At 37.1% G+C, this 16,667-nt stretch overlaps 1 pseudogene; it reads right to left on the bottom strand.

Annotated features, from left to right (window-relative positions):
* Window positions 1–12,753: 12,753 nt before the first annotated feature.
* LOC129088484 (peptidyl-prolyl cis-trans isomerase A-like) lies at window positions 12,754–13,287 on the bottom strand (annotated as a pseudogene).
* Between the last annotated feature and the right edge of the window lie 3,380 nt (window positions 13,288–16,667).

The following is a 16,667-nucleotide window of genomic DNA, read 5'->3' as shown; positions in this document are numbered from 1 at the left end:
TCAATGTAAGACTACAGGTCCCACCTCTTCTATGCCTGCCTTGCTCTGCTTTGTTTTTCTCCACAATACAGCACCATTCCACATATTTTATAGACACTTGTTCATTTTTTTTATTCAGTGCACCCCCTACTAGAATGTGAATGACCTAAAAACAATTAATTTTAAGAGAAAATTTGGATCTTTACCTTTTATTTACTTAAATTAAATCTAACAGCATGACACTGGCTAATAAAATTACCTAGGTTTCAAGTGTAAAATTCTATGCTACATCATCTGCATATTGCGTTGTGTGCTCATCACCCAAAGTGAAATCTTCCATCTTTATATATTTGACCCCCTTTACTCGCCACACAACCCCCTTTCCCTCCGGTATCAACATACTGTTGTCTGTGGAATCTCTCTCTCTCTCTCTCTTTCTCTCTCTCAACATCAGTCTGTGAGATACATCAATCTGTAGCCTCTTGCACACCCCAACCTAGGGACCTGGCCTACAATCCAGGCTTGTGCCCAGACCAGGAATCAAACCAGCAACTTTTCAGTTCACAGACTGGTACTCAACCCACTGAGCCACGCCAGCCAGGATATTTTTGTCTCTTTTATTTGCTGCCATGTCCTCAGCAACTCGAACTGCCTCGCATACAAGTTCTCCATAAATATTTTTTGAAAGACAGATGAAATAATTCCCCAATAGAAATTTCATCATAAAGTTGGAGAGGTCTGTCTTGAGGTCATAGGAACTTTGACCTAGCTGTCCCACAGTTTTACTTAGTAAAGATGAAAAATAGAGGTTACAAGACATTCTTGTTCAAAGTTTATGTAACTTTACACATAAGGATTTTTCTGAAGTTGGTAGTGGGTTATATGAAATAGAGAACTGAAAAAAATGCACATTAAAGATTTGTATGTTGCTTAAAACAAACTTTGCTCACCTCCCTGCTTTGGAAATTTTCATTCAGGTTTTAGAAGAATGCTAGTCAGGAATATCTCACAGACACTTAGAGATTATCTACATACTTGTAGACAGTGATGATTTTATAGCCTCTCAGAAAATTACTTATTCTCTACATAAAGATCTGCTGTGATAGCTCCTCTCTCCGTGTCATAACCCACAGTTGAGCCTTTCTGTGAGACTTCTTCTAGGGAAGAAGACTCTCTGGAAATTGCAGACTATTACCATACAGCTTCTGTATTTATTAGGTAAATTTAGGTACTTCCTGGGGTGAGGTATTCATGGTCTATTCTGCAAATTATTGCAATCTTCTAGGTAACACCTGACCCCTATAATGGAGCAGTCTGTAAATGTGTAACAAAGTTAATGTTTCCTAATCCTGGACTAATTCTGTGCACCAGCTGGCCATCATTCTCCCCTTAGCCTCATTATTTAGAAAGTCTGTGTCATTTAGTCATACATTCTATAAGGATATGCTTATTAAACATCTTTAGGATGTAGTCTCTGTCCTCAAGAGTGTAGAATCTGTCTGGGCTCTTAAGGTATTAAAAAAAAAAAAGCTACAGGATGACAGCTGACCACATAAAAATGACTAATATTTATTGCATGCTCATTCTGTACTAGGCACTTTGCATGAATTGCCTTGTCTAATCCTCTAACAACCCTGTGGGCAATGGTACTAAACTCACACTATCCTCATTTTTATAGCTGAGAAAACAGAGGCTTGAAGAAATAACTTAAGATCACACTGCTAGTAAATGAACCCCAGCTTGCTGGATGTTAGTAGTCAAGTAATTATGTATGTTATATTGAGAATATGCAATTAAAAAGTATCATGCAGACTATGAGGGTACTGGAGAAGAAAAAGAGCACTATGATTTGGAATTGTCTAGATAGCGTTTTAGAAGATTGGGAGATGAATTTTGAAAACTGGGGGGGATTTAAAGGTCTGGTTGGTTTTGGGGTTTTTTTGGGGGGGGTTGGTTGTTTTTTTTTTTTTGTAACTGGGTATATCAGAGCAGGAGAGTGGAATGTGGTCTTCTAAGTGAAGGAGGCAGCATACACAGAAGTGTGTGCATGAGACTATATCTGCGGTGAGGGCCAGTAGAAAGGAAGCATTGAGAAGAATGTTTTCTACTCATTTCCCTCAGTTTTGGAGATTTCATTTCTGGTGTCAGAGAACTTTCAAATAGAGGTTTGACAGTAATAAGGAGAAGGAATTATTGGAGAAAGTGAGACTCGTGAGAAAAGAAATAAGAAAAGAGAAAAAAGATGTGAGGATTAAAATGGAAGGACAAGCTTTATAGAATTAGAAATAAAAAGAATTTCAGAATTTTTGACAATCTCAGTAACTCCAAATTACTACCAGTAAATTCTCTTGTAGTTTATAGAGTCTTTTTTATGGAGTAGTTTTAGATCTCCTTTTACTTTGGGTAGATAACTACTAAGAAAATAAAAAACTCATGCCTGAGATTTCTGGTCAAGATGGAGGCGTAGGTAGACATGCTTCACTTTCTTGTGCAACCACAGAGAGAATTACAACTAAACCTCAAAACAAATAACACCTGGAACTGTGAGAAAATCAAACTGTATGGAAGCCTGACAACCAAGGATTTAAAGAAACCACATTTATGCAGAGACATAGGAGGAGCAGAGATGCAGAGACAGGGTGGAGAGATGAGGAAAAGCAGTATGGTGTGTAAAGGCAACAGCAGTGGTGGAATGGGTGGTCCCACATTCACGTGTGATGGATAAAAATCAGGAGGGATACCTTGGGAGCAAGCGATCCCAGACCGAGACCAGACTGCACAGCCCAGGGTTCCAGCACTGGGAAGATAAATCCCCAAAGCTTCTGGCTGTAAAAACCAGTGGTGGTGGAAGAAACTGCCAGATATTCAGGAGACTCCACTTAAAAGGCCTCCATGGTTTTAGAATGCATGCAAACCCACCCACTCTGAGACTAAGCACCAGGGCCCCAGTTTCATACGGGGAGTGGGTGAAGTGACTGAAAATGGATTGAGTACCTGGCAAATCCTCAGAAGCCAGGCAGCAGCACAGTCCCCTTCTTAAGCCCTCCCCTGACACAGCCACAAACAGGTAAAGTGGGTTGCCCCACCCTGGCGATTATCTGATACTCTGCCCCACACAATTTACAGGTGCCTTTTCTACAATAGACCTTTCTACTAAAACAGGGAGTCAAAACAGCTGTACCTAATACATAGAAATAAACACAGGGAGGCTACCAACATGAGGAGACAAAGAAATATGGCCCAAATGAAAGAACAGAACAAAACCCCAGAAAAAGAACTAAAGATTCTTTTAAACAGACATAGCTAACCTATCAGATGTAGAGTTCAAAACACTGGTGATGAGGATGCTCAGAGAACTCAGGAGTAAAGTAAAAGCAGAAGGGAAGAAATGAAGACTACTCTAAGTAAAATAAAGAAAAATCCACAGAGAACCAACAGTGAAGGGAGGGAAGCCGGGATAAAAATCATGATTTGGAACATAAGAAAGAAATAAACATTCAACCAGAACTGAAAGAAGGACAAGAATTCAAAAAAAAAAAAAATGATGAGTATAAGGACCCTCTGGGGCATCTCCAAACGTGCCAACATCTGATCATAGAGATGCCAGAAGGTGAAGAGGAAAAGCAAGAAATTGAAAAGTCATTTGAAAAAATAATGAAAGTAAAACTTCCCTAATTTGGTGAAGCAAATACATATACAAGTCCAGGAAACACAGAGAGTCCCAAACAAGTTAGACCCAAAGAGGACCAAACCAAGTCACATAATTAAAATGCCAAAGGTTAAATATAAAGAGAGAATCTTAGAAGAAGCAGCAAGAGAAAAGAAGAGAGTTAACTACAAAGGAGTTCCCATAATACTGTCAGCTGATTTCTCAAAAGAAACTTTGCAGGCTAGAAGGGACTGGCAAGTATTCAAAGTGATGAAAAGCAAGGATCTGCAACCTAGATTACCCTTTCCAGCAAAGCTATCACTTAGAATGGAAAGGCGGATAAAGTGTTTCCCAGACAAGGTAAAGCTAAAGGAGGTCATCATCACCAAGATATTATTACATGAATTGTTAAAACGACTTAAGAAAAAGAAGATCAAAACTATGAACATTGAAAAGGCAACAAATTCACAACTATCAACAATTGAATCTTAAAAAAATAAGCAAATAGAACAGGAACAGAATCATAGATATGGAGATCATTTGGAGGGTTACCAGCTGGGAGGGGGGAAGGAGAAGAATGGAGGAAAAGGTACAGGGATTAAGAAACATACTTGGTAGGAACAGAATAGTCAGTAGTGGTTAAGAATAGTATAGGAAATGGAGAGGCCAAAGAACTTACATGTAGGACCCATGGACATGAACTAAGGTGGGGGGCAAATGCTAGGGTCCAGGGAGGTACTGGGAGGAGGGGTGCAGAGAGGGAAAATCAGGACAGCTGTAATAGCATAATCAATAAAATATATTCTAAAAACCCTCATGCCTGAAATGGAGTTAGTTTATCTTCCTGTTTCAGGAAGTCCAGATGAAATTTGGTGAAATGGGTCCAGTTGCCTATGCTCCTGCTTTTCTTCACTTTGAAATAAAATCATTAGAATTTTACCTTTTCCCATAGTTCTATGTCACAGTGGGGCTGGGGTGGGGGGCGGCAGGCGGGCAGGGCACAAGCGCTCCTGGATCTGAGTGTTAATGTCTGGAGCCAACTGAAGAGGGAGCAGGGCTCTGAATCCCGCAGAGCCTGTCCTGGGGTTGTCACGGAATGGGGGGAATAAACACAAGTCGTCACAAACACTTCTCTGCCAAGAGAGGGGATATGGCTCTTCCCCCTCGGGGAGAAGGTCCTGAACCCCCATATCCAAAGGCTTTTATTGAGAACCATATGCACAGGGATATGGATGCAAAGCTCATCAATCAATGTCAAAAGGCTATGTTTACAGAAAACAAATAGAGATCATAGGTAACAATTGGAGGAACACAAGAGATCTGCCTGGGGTCAGGGTCTATGAATAATGTAAATCTCCTTCCCAGTATGAACCTGTTATCATAGCTTTTGAGGGAAGAACAAAGCATGCTTCGAGGCACTTACTTCTAGGCCTGATTGTCCCCAGGAACCGCCCAATCCCGTTTAGGGCTATACCTGCCTTTAGTATTGTTTCAAGCCTAAACCAGGTGGGCGGGACAGAGCCACCAAGAGACCAGGAGGCTTCTTTCAGATAGAATGAGGACCCTGGCCATGTCTAAGCCAAGCTGAGGTGTGTGGGCCTTTTTGCCCTTTCTCCATGTCCCCCCAAGTCCTTGTCCCACTGCCAATATGAGCTGATGTCTGTCTTAGGTTGTCTCTCCTCCTGAGAAAACACCAGTCATCTACAACTGACCATCATGGGGCCAAGCAGGGTGATGTGAGGGAGGCAGGGGCTGTGCCCCTGCCAGGCGATACAGGTTTTGTCTCCTCAGTGGTCAGTTTTCCCAAGGTCTCCTTGATTATTTCCAGCCTTGGTGCCCTCTTGCCTGTCTGTGGGGCTACAGTCCCTGAAACCAGACAGGATGTTTCCCAACAGTTTTAGACTGTCTATTTTGCTATGGAAAAAATATTCCACATTCAAAACACATCTGAAATGCTTTAAATTGGCCCTTGATGGGTTTTGACCAGAGAGAATATACAACCAGATACAGTACATCTTGAGGATCTTTTGTCAGCTATCAATCTAAGTCCAATCAAATAAAACTCTGCGGTAGAGAAATCATTATCACTGCTGGTACCTACATTGTAGACAGTGTTGGCTGAGAGAACAAGTCATGCTGATGAACCTATGCTCAATCCTAGAGATTTCCAGTAAGAATTTGCATATGCCTTTCCTTTTTGAGAGAGCAAATTAAAATCCTCACTAAGTTCTAAAAGTCACTTGAGAAAGCATAAGTATTTTAAAATTGAAATCACACATGATAATTTTTTAGCAAATCATTTGTATGTTGTATACAGAGTAAGTATGTATACTTTTTTACTTCCCAAATATTAATTTAAAACTCACATATCCTTTTCTTTTAAACTGACATCCTTGTAACTTTTTACAGTTTATAAAGGCATTTTTTTGCCTTTATAATTTCCCAAGAGCTTTTATTGCATTCACCAGTCTCTCTGTAACTCTTTAACTCAAGTTCTTCTTGAAGCAACAATTTTCTCTTTCACAGCATTCCTGCCTGATTATTTTTTTCATGATTTTTTCCTTTTGTTCTTACATCCTATAATGACTTTATCATTAGTCCACCATTGAGTAAGCAATTAAAAACCTTTAATGCATACTTGACTACTTGGTAAGCATTGTATTTGGCCATTTTCATCGTTTTGTAATGTTCTGCAACTATGTTTATTGCAAACACCCGAGGCTCTTTGCGCCAGCCATTTTTTATCATTATTGTTTGCTATATCTATCCATCCACTTGAAAACTTTTATATAATTTTCTTTGACAAAACAAGGGTTGCAGTTTTACTGCATTGCAACTTCTTTGTTTCAGTATCTAATGATGTGTAAAAATATGGTTAGAAACGGCTGTTGTGGTTTAATGTGTTTGAGAACAGACAATTTTTTTAAAAATCTATATCCTTGTCCTGGCTAGGTGGCTTAGTTGTTTGGAGCATTGCCCATACACCAAAAGGTGGCAGGTTTGATTCCTGGTCAGGCTGTGGGTTTGATCCTGGGTTGGGGGACCTACAGTACTCAACTGATCGATGTTTCTCTCTCTCTAAAATCAATAAGAAACATATTCTTGGGTGAGAATTAGAAGCTAAATAAAAAAATTAAAATCCATATCCTTCATTTATATGAGAAGAGCATGAGAAAATGTTTTACCTAAACTTTTTTTTTAACATTTCATATGAATACATTTCTTATTTTGCTAGAGCATCAAGTCTTGTTTTCGAACCTGATATTTTTTTCTCTAAAGTATGTCTTTGGTTTTGCTTTTCAGTGATGACTTTCTTAAATTGAAAGCTGAGCAATTGTACTGGTGGTTTATTCATATAAACCTCCTCAAAATTGGATAAAATGTCATTTTAAACATAAGAATATTAAAATCTTTAGTTAAATATACATTTGGAATTTGGATAATTTTAATAATCATGTTTTTCAGAGGTAAAAAATGAATTTTTGAATATCTTTCTATATGGTTCTGCTTTTCTTGAGCTATTAAAAATACAAAGAGAAGGCCACAGAAATAAATTACAAATTAATTGTATTTGAGTTTCAATGTACTTCCCCAAGCCTGAACATGAATTTGATTGCTCACTGGCTTGTTTATACATTCAGAAATAATGTTTTAATTATATTAAATATGAGTCTCCCTTTTTAGTCAACCTAAACTATCTCCAGCTGGTAGAAATGTTAAAAATAGTACTTTAAAAAACTGGATAAAGTTATTCTTCTACAATTTTGTGTGAAGAATATTTGTTTGGTATAAAATAGGGGTTAAAAATGTTGACTTATATGCCTAAAATTTTGAAGTAGTGGAGGAGAAAAGAAATGGATTCATTTTAACTCTAGATGGCAGTTAAACACAGCTAACAAAGACCAACTTGTTTGAAATACAGAAACACAGAAATAGTAAAACACACATTCTGTTCTACCATCCAGTTAATTATATTCTCCAAATGATGTCTTGGATTGATATTACTAAACAAACGTATATAAAATGTAATTACACACAAGTGGAATAAATAGCGTAGGCCTGTAATTGCAAGATTTTTTTAGCTGGTGACATGGCATACACCTGTGCAATGCTTTATATTGCTCATATTTTATTTTGTCATTTTTACTAACATTTAATTTGGTATAGTTTCATTTTATGAACAATTATTTACCAATATCAATCAAACCATATGCCATTGGGAAAACTTTACATATTTAATGTCTTGAAATTTTTAAATATAAGCAAAACCTATTTTCATGAAGAAATGTGTTCTATGAAAATCCACTCCAAAATCTGGGACAGATATCCAAACATCTGCATTTGAGATTGCTTTTATTTTACTTTGTTGTACATTTAAAAATATTTTTTACATGTAAGTATTTAATTCACAATATTACCTTATTGTTTTTTAGGGTACTAAAATTATGTTTCTGTCCATATAAGGGAAGGGAAAAGCTTGTCAGATCACATTATGTTTTGGTCTCATGATCCCAGCTGTTTGAATAGACTATCTTTCTACAGCCTTGGAGAGGGCACCTAACTCTGGTTTATGATTATTCTACATGAATATAGTGCCTAGCAAATAGGACAAAAAGGACTTAAAGTGTACCTAATTAGTCCCTTCTGATTTGTCAGGTGGCTTAGAAAAGGAAATGATGTGATATTTAAAAATACATTGTTGCAGATTTTAGATAAAATAAATCCTTTCAAGAGGACTTATTTGACAGACTTTTATTTCTCGTATTTAGCAATTCATGCACAGGGCAAAGGTCCTGAACATGAGCCCTCAGGCCATTTAGAGCATTCTTTAGTATCTGCAGGGGATTGGTTCTGGAACCCCATGAATGCCAATATCTGCAGAGGTTCAAGTCCCTTTTATAAAATGGTATAAAACAATGCATGTTTGGAAATCCCTCTGCATCCTCGGATTCCCAATCGTGGATTAAAAACACTGTTTTTTGTGTGTGGTTGTTTGAACACAGGAATGTGCAACTCATGGATATAGAGAGCTGACTATAGTTCTAAAACCTTGTAGACCTTGCATAGTGAAGTTGTGTCTCTCAGTTCCAAGGATGAGGAAGTTCAGGGCAGCCTACTGGAAGGGTAGACTTTGAACACCTCAGATCCTGCGAAAAGTGTTTATCTTTGGATTTAGTGAGATAAGTGTGGAATAGGCTCTCCAAGAGATATAATCACATTGTAAAGAGTTTCTGTGTCCTTGGAGTTATCCCCTAGACTCCAAACTTGTAATAGCAGGTGCTGGTTTATAATAGGTTCTTGATAAATGCTCATTGACTGTAAGTTGGCAGAAGAATAAATGTTTTGTTTTTTTCTTTTTTCTTAAAGCAACATAAAAACAGTCCCCTGTTACTCAAAAAACTGAAGTAAAAGAATTTATCCAATTGTTTTAGAGAACTTTCTACTAGAATTTTATAATGATGAATGTACTTGCTGTTCATCTCTAACAGATTGTTGCCTTCCATGAATACAAAGTTGCCAGGGCTGATTTTTTAAGTGAAGACAAAACTTTGGATTTTCACATGAAATCTTCTGATTTTTCAGTGTTAGCAACTAATTCAAATAAAAAACAACAAAGTAAACAAATATATATACCAGGAGACCGATGGTTTGCAATCTTCAGTATATACATACCACAATCATTTTTAGCTCATTTTTTATAACATGCTATACATTTGATTAATTAAAATATTTTATTTATGGTTGCAATCCAGTCATACTTTTTTGAGGTTACACTTTAGTTATATTAAAGTTGTATTTTGGATTTTATATAATAGTCTTTAATTTCATATCCACCATCAGTCTCTTGGGTAATAGCTACAGGTAGCATTCTTCTCTTTTGTCTTTGATCCTTCCTAATTTTCATTATCAAAGAATAACCTTAAATTAAGTTTTCGGAGTAACTTGTTATAGGTACATCGTGTCACTTATTTGGTGTCTAAAAATGCATGTACTAATGAAACATAGCCTCTTCATTAATTTTTCCTTTACTTTTTTCCTTTCTACAATCTTCTTTACAGTCGGAGTGATTTTTTTTTTCCAAAACATAAATCAGAACTTGTAACACCCCCTGCCCTGATCTGCCTCAGACTGGGTAGGGGCCTTCCACTGCCATTAGAGTAAAATTGCCACTCCTTCACATGGCCCTGTGTGATCAGGCACTGCTTACCTCTTCAAACTCACCTTTACCAGTTCCCCCTCATTAACTCTGATCTCGCTCATCCACACCATGCCCATTCTTATCTGAAGAAATGTTGCATTTGATATCCCCCTGCCTGGAATGTCTTCCACAGAGCTTTGTATATTCTTCACACGACGTTCTCTGAAAGAGTCCTTTCTTGCCCACCTTATCAAAAATAATCCCTTTCACCATGACTTTGTATCTTTTACCTTACTTTATTATTTTTTAGTACTTACCTCTTCCTCATATAAATTTGCATGTGTGTGAATACACATATATATATATGCATATCTGATATATTTGCTTACTTGTTTATTATCCTTCTCTCCCAGTAAAATATAAATTTCCTGAGGGCAGGAACCCTGTCTATCTTGCTGATTGCTGTATCCTTAATGCCTAGAATAGCATCTAGCCCCATTCTGTATAACAGAATTGTAAAATAAATAAGTAAGTTAGATCTAGATAGCCACTGTGGTACTGAGTGGTAGAAGAGGGATCACATGTTTAAAAGAACTGCAGAAGCAAAATTAGGAAGTTATGATTCAGGTACCTCAGTGCTGTACATTTGATATATTGGCCCATCATTGTAGCCTATGACCCCAATAACTTTATTATTTCAATTTTAGAAATTTGACTTTCTGCCCTGGTTGGTGTGGCTCAGTGGATTGAGCATCAGACTGCAAAGCAAAGGGTCGCCAGTTTGATTCCCAGTCAGGACACATGCCTGGGTTCTGGGCCAGGTCCCCAGTGCGGGGTGCTTGAGAAGCAACCACACATCGATGTTTCTCTCCCTCTCTTTCTCCCTCCCTCCCCCCTCTCTAAAAAAATAATAATAATAAATAAAATCTTAAAAAAAAGAAATTTGACTTTCTATATTGTATGATAGAATTATATGGTCTATTAAACATGCTTTGTAGGTCTACATACATATAAATGACTTGCTAAACTCATGGTGTGATTTTGCATGTGAACTATACTGTAATAATGTAAAATCTATTAGAAAGGTGTCATTTCTGAATCTACAGTGTAATATTAACATCTGAAGTTTGCAATAAAATCCTGTAGATGTACTTCATAACTATACTTCAAATTGCTATCAGGTAACTATAGATTCAGAGAAATAAGATTGAATAATTATTTATTTAGTATTTGCTTTGGTTCGTATATCCTTAGCATATGTAAGTTCTTGGTAGAGAAGTAATTCACAGTAGAGACAACATGGAAAATATGTACTTTCTCCGATTTTTTAAAAAAAGATTTTATTGATTCTTAGAAAGAGGGGAAAGGGGGGAGAAAGAGAGGGAGAGAAGCATTGATGTGTGAGAAAAACATTGATCAGTTGCCTTTTGCATGTGCCCCAAACGACATGGGGACCAGGCCCACAACCCAGGCATTTGTCCTGGCTGGGAATTGAAAAGGTGAATATTCACTTTGCAGGACAATGCTCCAGCCAGCTGAGCCACTCTGGCAAGGGCTATTTGCTTTGTATATCCTTAGTGTGTGTAAGCTCTTGGTAGAGAAGTAACTCACAGTAGAGACAACATATAAAATATGTTAACTTTTAAAAGTATTTCAGCATTGTTAAAATTAAGGGTTTGAGCAGTTTTTAAAAAATAATTTTGTTTTACATATGAACTTTTCATGTATTTGTGTAAGACACATTTTCTAAAAAAGATGATTTAGAAGTATGACAGTGGAACATTGTATTTTTATTTCCCAGAGCTATACAATTTTATGGTTCAAATGAATTTCTGACAGCTGTTGAATTCTTCCAAATTCCTTTTAAGATCATTATTTTGTTTCTATTGATAGTGTAAATACAGTCTGTCGGGAGTTCTTATGTGACCTTATGGAAAGTTCTGTGAAAAAAATCCACCTTATTTTATTTGAATTTATTTTTCTATCAACTTTGCTCTGTGTAAATATATCCATTCAATACAATTTCTATCCTGATGAAGAGTAGACCACTCTTGGACTGCATATGTACAAAAAGAAATATAAAATTAGTAAACTCATCTTCCTATCCCAGACATAATTAGAAATTTTAACCCAGTTTATGCTGTGAATAAACCTAAGGGGTCTGACCTTTACAACTGGAAAGCACAGGAACCTTGAACTGATAATAGCTAGAGAGACAGTGTGGTGAAGTGGTGGCATTGCCAAATTAGAACGCCTGTATTCAAGCTCTGAATTTCCTACTTAAGAACTCGGATCCACCATTAACAAAGAAAGAAAGACATTACCTCCTTTCTGTACTTCACAGGATACTTGTTGAGGGCCAAATAAAATAATGTATGTGAAAGCAGTTTCAGAATTGATATACAATTCTGAATTGATTTACAATATGGAAAGTATGTTTTTCACTTTTAAGCAGTATTAATGATAAAATAGATCCATTTTATTAGACTGTGTCACACATAGTCTTGTTATGTGTGATAAAACCTTATTATAAATGGTTTAACTTAGAACATGGTTTTATCTCATGGGCTCAGGTTTCCTTGATAGCATGGCTCTGGTGTATTTCAGTTCTGATTTATTCTATGAATTTCTAGTTTATATCTTTTCAATGATACTATTTACTCTCATCCCCGAAATAATAAGCTGAATAGACTGATCACTGCTAAGCTTATTTAGCATGTGAATAAAGGCATTTATACATTTATTGAACAAGCAAATAAAGGTACATTTTTTTGACAGACAATTGTTTAGTTTTTATTTCATAATTATAAACTTAACTCTGCAATCCAGCTAGACTTGGAAGGGGTAAGGAAAACACAGAACCCAATGAACTGTGGCCAGAGCACGAAGATTATAGAACATTCCAAGCAGGTGGGGGTGAAGGGGTGCTCTCCTGAGCTACAGAAGGAATGGTCTAGTGGTTAATATAAAACACAAGTCAAATGTATTACAGTTGTCCACAGTCAGTAATGGTGATCTTCTGGCTGGTCTTGCCATTCCTGGACCCAAAGTGCTCCATGGCTGTCACAACGTCCATGCCATCTCTCAGTTGGCCAAAGACTGCATGCTTGCTGTCCAGCCACTGAGTCCTGGCAGTGCAGATGAAAAACTAGGAACCATTTGTGTTGGGTACAGCATTTGCCATGGACAAGGTGCCAGGACCTGTGTGCTTCAGGATGAAATTCTCATCATCAAATTTCTCCCCATAGATGGACTTTCTACCTGTGCCTTTGTGACGTGTGAAGTCACCACCCTGGCACATAAATCCTGGAATAATTCTGTGAAAGCAGGAACCTTTATAACCAAATCCTTTTTCCCCAGTGCTCAGAGCACGAAAGTTTCCTGTTGTCTTTGGAACTTTGTCTGCAAACAGCTCGAAGGAGATGCGGCCCAAGGTCTCGCCATCGGCAGCGATGTTGAAGAACACGGTGGGGTTGACCATGGCTGGGCGTGGGAAGAACTGAGGCAGCGGCGGCGTCTCCAAGGCCTAAAAGTACATTTTTGACAGTAAATCTGACAATAGTATCCTTAGCTGTACATATTTTATTAGGCTTTGTGAACTAATTTTCTCAGGCTTTTCAGATTCAGAAGAACTGAGTCTTCATTTTTCATTCTGAAACTTACTAAGTAATTCTCAAAAAGTCACTGATAAGTAAATAATCTAAAAATTTAAAAATGTTTTTAAATCCACAGCGTAAAGCTTTCCAGGAGAGTAGAATTAACAAATCTACTGGACTTTGAGGTATATTTTGGGAGCATAAAATTATAATCCTATTGAATATCAAGATGTATGAAAAAGGTTCAGTAATTTTAAGGGCCTATTTTAAAAAGCTGTACTATTTGTATTTAAATTTTGTAACCATTCTTAAGGACACTTCTAAGTAAGAGAGTTTTATTTAAACCTGTACAAGAAAGTTCTTACCTATCTTTGAGAAGAGATATGTTTGGGGGAAAAAATTTTGAAAAAAATGGACTCAGTCTGTTTTATAGTCTTTCTTTGGCAGCAACATTATTAGTATACTTATATCTCAATGGCAAAGTAAAAACTAAACTCTTTTTTAAATTTTTAAAATTGTTTTTAAAAGATTTTATTTATTTCTTTTTAGAGAGAAAGGGAGAGAGAAGGAGAGGGAGAGAAACATCAATGTGTGGTTGCCTCTTGCATGCCTCCTACTGGGTACCTGGCCTGCAACCCAGGCATGTCCCCTGACTGAGAATTGAACCAGTGACCCTTTGGTTTGCAGGCTGGAGCTCAATCCACTGAGCCACACCAGCCAAAGACAAACTCTTTTTTTTAAAAGATTTTATTTGTTTGCTTGTTTGTTTGGTTTTAGAGAGAGGGGAAGGAAGGGAAAAAGAGAGGGAGAGAAACAGATGTGTGAGGGAAACATCAATCAGTTGCCTCTCTCACGCCCTCAGCAGGGGACCCAGCTCTCAATGCAGGCAGGTGTCCTGACCAGAAATTGAAGGGGCAACTTTTTGCTTTGCAGGATGATGCCCAACCCACAGAGCCATGCTGATCAGGGCTTTTTTTTTGTTTTTAATTCTTACCCAAGGGTATTTTTTTATTTTAGAGGGACAGGAAGGGAGAGGGAGAAACATTGATGTGAGAGAGAAACATTGAACGGCTGCTTCTCATACATGACCCAAACAGGGATAGAACCTACAACCTAGGTATGTGTCCTGACCAGGATCAAACCCTCAACCTTTTGGTGTTTGGGACAGTGCTCCAGCCAAGTTAGCCATCCAGCCAGGGAAAAAAACAAGGCGGGGAAAAACTGTCTGGCTTGCTATTTAAGGTCTTCCATACTACAGCTCTCAATCTACTTTTCATGTAAATTTTAGGATGAAAATATTTTTGATAAAGGGTTTTCCCCAACTTTCGCAAAAACAGAATGGCCTTTATTACCCACCTTGTCACTCAAAATCTATCTATTTTTTAAGATTTAACTGAAGTATTATTTTCTTCTTGAACTTTTCCTCTGAATTCTTGTGGCACTTATTTATGTTAATAGTACAAATCTATTTGGGACCTAATGATATGCTGCCATGTATTGTTATATAATTTTTCAGGTCTGAAATAGTCTTGGTACATGAGTATGTGTGTGCAGATAGAAAGACTATATATTATTTTACATTATTTCTATCTTCTGTAGGGCTTAGAACACAAGGAGATAGGCATATATGTTCCATGAAAGTTAAAATGGTTATGATAGTTGCTTTCCCTAGTATTATAGTTTTTGATTTGAAGTCTGACTTAACATTTAAAGATGGACTGATCCACCCCTGGAAACTGGGGCATGGACTCTTTTAAGTATGAGTACTCCCTATGCAAAACAATATTCTCATTTTTTAGTGTTTAAAAGATTATTTAGGAAACAAATAATCTTTAGTCATCATACATTCTCCTTATACAGCTCTCAGTTATCTCAGCTACTGAAAGCTCCCACTTCACAGTTCATTATTAGAGGTTATCTACCTGTCAATTTATTATGGTAAAGGAACACCACTCCTCCAAGTCTGGTTGGCGATTTTATCTTTTAGGGCTGGCTTCTCCTTACAGGGTAACATGGATATCATGTCCTTACTCTTCACCCACCACCTTCATCTTCTCAGGAATAACCCCTGCTTAACAAGATAAAGAACAGATATACAATAAGTTGTTGCAGTGAGAGTGTAAGAACAAAGTGGATCATCTTACTGTTAAAAGTTACAGGTTAACTAGTCAGAAACAGTTTCCAGGAGAAAGTCATCATCTGAGCATTGGGTAGGAGTAAAGGAGAAGGGCATTCCAGGTGAGGGGAGTGACAGTGCAATGAAATCTAAGTGAGTGTGTACATATGACTTGCCTAGAGCAAAGGTGTCAGTTGAAAAGAAGAATATAAGGTTAGATAAATGGCAGTCAAAGGAGGAATGATGATATCTTTAAAACAACAGTTGACATTTTATATGATTCAGAAAGAGAAAAATTAAGTGTTCTAAGGAGGTGTTGGTTGATTTTTAAGAGAGACTAATTAACAGAGCTCTCTACTTGCATTCTCAAAAATGATTTTTTAATACATTTGTTAACATATTCTCTTTTATCCCATTTGCTCCATATTGCATGTGGCTAGTACATAGCCTGCATGATGTATACTCAACAATGTATACTACTTTGATTTCTTTGGACATTCAACCAAAATGTGTTTTTAAATACACACTGGTTATTCCCCAATAATAGTTTTAATTTTTCCATTTTGATTTCTGTTTCTCTTGCTGCATAATGCAGATTTGAATCTGAGTGTAGTTTTCTGTGGCCTGTTGGACTCTTTAACAAAGCAACATAATCTTATGTTAATGGTAAAAGATAAGTATGATAATATAATAGTATTCCCTCTGCAAATTTTAATTCAGTTTTTACTCAGTAATTTTACGTAGGGATTGTACTAATCTCCTAAGCTTTTCCCTAAACAAACTACATTAACAGCTCTTAATTGGGCTATCTTTAAATCATATTTGTGGAATGTCACAGGGAAAACATACCTAAACCAAGTGTTGACTTTGGAAAATTTGGAAAATAAAAAAAAAAGTACGTGTAAGAATATGGTTCTAAATAGAAATATGTTTTAACCACTGGCCAAGATGGAGGCATAGGTAGATACACTTTTCTTCCTCATACAACCAAAAGAAGGACAACAACAAATTTAAAAACAAAAACAACCACAACTGCCAGAAAAATCTAACCATATGGAAGTCTGACAACTAAGGAGTTAAAGAAAAAACATTCATCCAGACCAGTAAGAGGGACTGAGATGGGCAGCTATGGCAGAGAGGATGCATGACAAGGCAGTGGCTGGAGGACCAGGCGAGGTGGCACCTGGT

The sequence above is a fragment of the Pteronotus mesoamericanus genome, unplaced genomic scaffold (genome assembly GCF_021234165.1).
Source record: "Pteronotus mesoamericanus isolate MK-2021 breed Mesoamerican mustached bat unplaced genomic scaffold, CSHL_Meso_final scaffold_54, whole genome shotgun sequence".
In the NCBI taxonomy this organism is placed as follows: Eukaryota; Metazoa; Chordata; class Mammalia; order Chiroptera; family Mormoopidae; genus Pteronotus; species Pteronotus mesoamericanus.
This window is presented reverse-complemented; position numbering and strand designations above follow the sequence as displayed.